Source organism: Tursiops truncatus, chromosome 13 (assembly GCF_011762595.2).
Source record: "Tursiops truncatus isolate mTurTru1 chromosome 13, mTurTru1.mat.Y, whole genome shotgun sequence".
Lineage (NCBI taxonomy): Eukaryota > Metazoa > Chordata > Mammalia > Artiodactyla > Delphinidae > Tursiops > Tursiops truncatus.
Genome location: NC_047046.1, coordinates 53,458,552 through 53,462,101, shown reverse-complemented (window position 1 = coordinate 53,462,101; position 3,550 = coordinate 53,458,552). Strand labels below are relative to the sequence as shown.

At 33.0% G+C, this 3,550-nt stretch overlaps 1 pseudogene; it reads left to right on the top strand.

The window, feature by feature from the left end:
* The first annotated feature begins 662 nt into the window (after positions 1-662).
* LOC117307790 (U2 spliceosomal RNA) lies at positions 663-789 on the top strand (annotated as a pseudogene).
* Positions 790-3,550: the final 2,761 nt, after the last annotated feature.

The following is a 3,550-nucleotide window of genomic DNA, read 5'->3' as shown; positions in this document are numbered from 1 at the left end:
TAGATAGAATATATAAATTAGAGACCTAGATGGATGAGAACATAATCATCCTCCAAAGAGGATTTACCACATTCCCCATTCTCCAATACCAATGTTTAAACAACAACAACAACAAAAACATCTCCTAACTTGTATTTCTTTGGAGTCTGATAGTCCTGTCTTATATAATTTAGTAGATAGGCTTATTCCAAATTTGTAGGAAGACTCATTCATTCAATAATAACTGAATGAGCACCTTTCATGGGCAAGGCTCTGAAAGAAACATTTTGGGGAGTACATGATGTACAGAATACAGTTCTATTATCATGAAGCTGGAAGTCTGGAGATTTATGAAATATAGAGAAATATGTTTTTCTCTCTCTTCTTGCTGGGCTGGAATGAAAGAATCTTGAAGGAAACCTGGGAAAGTAAGTTGGTATTGATTCTTGCCCCACTGCCCCTGCCCCCCTAGCTACAACAAAGTAGCAAAGTGCCTCTCCCAATGCTAGAAGGAAATAACACAATCACTCTTGGAAGGGCTTCTCTTGACAAAGATTTGAGTTTTACTACTCTGCTTTAATATTATTTCTTAAGAGGCTCTCCCTGACCGCTAGACTTTATCATACTACTCTATTATTCATTTTCATAACATCCTGCATTTTTCTCTTTATTTTACCAACTATATCGCTTCTCGGCCTTTTGGCTAAGATCAAGTGTATTTTACCAACTATAATCAAATAATTATAGTAATTATTTGTTAAAAGGCCATGTGCCCTACTATTTTGTAAACTCATTGAGGACACAGACTTCATTTTCTTCACTCCCCTGTTTCTATTACTAAGCAGAGTGCTCTGTGCATGATTCTTCCTCGACAGGTACTAATTGAATAGAAAAGTTAAAAAGGATGTGTATATAATTAGTTTACCAATTTTTGATATGGCAGTAATTCTGAGATGCCCATTAAAATGTATCACTATTCAATGTTTTTGGAGTCTTAATTGCACTAAACATTAGGAAAAAGCAAACAAATTCTCATCTGAGGTGTTCTTAAATACCACAAATTCTAAAAAAGGGGTTTCCAGTTTCTAGAATACAGATTTCTCCAAACAGGCTGTGATCACATGCATTGGTGATTCCACTTCTACAGCTGCATTTCTTCTTTTGAATGACTTGGATATTATACATGGAAGTAAATTTAGCTTCTTCTCTAAATCCCACATTTACAAATATGGAAATAAAAATTCTGAGATTGTGACAGTATTTCTCAAAGAGAAAGACTGATAATCAGTGATTATCTACATGTGTCAGGCTGGTTAATGAACAGGTTGAAACCAAAACATAAGTTTATGAGAGCTAATCAGTCTCTGAGTTCTCAGGCACATGGTGTTGCTCCAGTCACTTATTTTTAAGGGCAAATGAGATCAGAAAATGGAGAATACCTTTGAGATGTCTTCCCTGACAGCTAACTTTTTTCTTCCTCATGTTCTCTTGTTTCCTTCTCTTCCAACTTTACCTGATAATTTATAGGTCACCACCGCAAAAAAAAAAAAAAAAAAATTACAGTATTTCAGGAAAGGCAGACTGTATGTCAATACATCAAAAAAATTAGGTGATCATATTCAAGTAAGGTTTGCTTAAACACAGAGTAATATCAGGTCTTTGGAATATTCCGATAGGTCATTCAATCAAAATAGTCAATCCATTTGATAATGAGGAGACAATCAGCAAAATAAAATATATTTGCAAATTATACTTGGTTTATATTTTAAGTTTAGTTTTATATATTTTATTTTTATTTTAAAATTATCTTATTTATTTTAATAAGATGGATTTTTAGGAACTTAGATAAGTCCTTGGTTTCTGAGAAGCCTTTAATTTTAAGCTACAGGTCTCATATTTTAATGCAAAAAGTAAGACTTTTGTAAAGGAAGTACTGGTGTCTTACATTCAATATTGTATTCAGCACTTAATGAGGACAGATCATGGAATGCACCATATTTGAAATGTTCAAACACCATACAAAAATATTTGATCTATTAACTTCTGTTACAATGTTGCTAATAATTCATGAACCAGCCATCCCATCAAGTCAACAAATACTTGAGTGTGCATCATATACACTGTACCTATAGTCTCTCTGTTTGAACTGCAGGGTGGCTTACAAGCAAACCTGACAATCTTCTCCACAAATATTGGAAGGCCATGTGCATATGTATTTCCCCTTCATTCCAACTGTCTTATTTATTTTTATTTATTTATACTTCTCAATTTTCGTTAGCTGCCTCAGATACTTGGTGTAACGAGGTGAATATCCTTTTTGGGATATATAAAATTAATGACTCAGATTTTCCTGAGCCAATCTCAGTTTAAAATATTCTGCTCCACTTTTCCTTACAAGGTATCAAAATATTTATGGCAGGCCACTATTTTATAAATAATTAAATGAATCATAACAGTAAGTATTAAAATTTATATTAGTTTCTATATATCAAAAGTCACAAAACGATATGGAATTATAGGTCAAAACCAAGGTCTGACTTTTTCACAAAAATGAGACTTGCTAGAATGTACTGTGTACATTCATTGCAAGCAGAAGTCTTTCTACCTGATGCTGGATCCAAAGTCCCTTTATGTGCATTTTGGGATTCTCCTGCCATGAGAGAGGCAGAGCCTAAACATGGCTGCTGCTCCATCCAGAGAACAGCTGCTGAAATACTTACCTATACAGGAGTGTATTTTTAATTTCTTCCAATATATGAAAGTCATTACAAGTCTAACTCTCAATGTTTATATGTTTGGGGGAATTTTAATGTAAACAGATTCACAAATTATGAAAAATAAATCCATAACCAGATCACACATTCTGTTTGGGATCCTAAAACATTGTCATTTTCTTTGTTCATAAAATCCCAAACCTAGACACATTTTTACACTGCCTATTCTGGAGAAACTATAACGTTTTCTACAAGACAAAAACTATAACAGCAAGATAGATAAAACAAAGATGGGGACAGAAATGGAGAGATACACATACACTTAGCTTCTTCTCTACACCAAACTGCCAAGGGAAAAAATACGGTCATTTTCTTGTTTTCTACTTAAAAGAAAATATGAGGGCAATATCCAGTGGGCAAGATATTCAAGTGATCCAAGAAATCTTGAATAAATCCCTATATTGCCCTTCAATTTTATTTATATTGTGCTTGTGGATTTTTTATTCTTTTTGTTTTGTTTTAGCGATTATAGCTTTTGTTTTGTTGTTCTTTGATTTTGTGTGTGTGTGTGTTTTCCAGATGTGATTTTCCACAGAACTTGGTCTTAAGTTACACTAGAAGACAGGCCTATTTAATAAGGTTTACAAACATAGAGATAACAATTTAATAAAAAAACATCAGAAAGCTAAGAAAAGAAATCACCCAATAAACTCTCTATAAAATAAAGACTAAAAGGTTATTAAATCAATTTTAATGAAATATTGCTCATTGTTTCCTTAAATATGTAGTTTTTAGTAAACAAGGAAACTGAATATGGGAGGAAAAACACTGTATTTGTGCTGCCTGCCTTTTGAAGA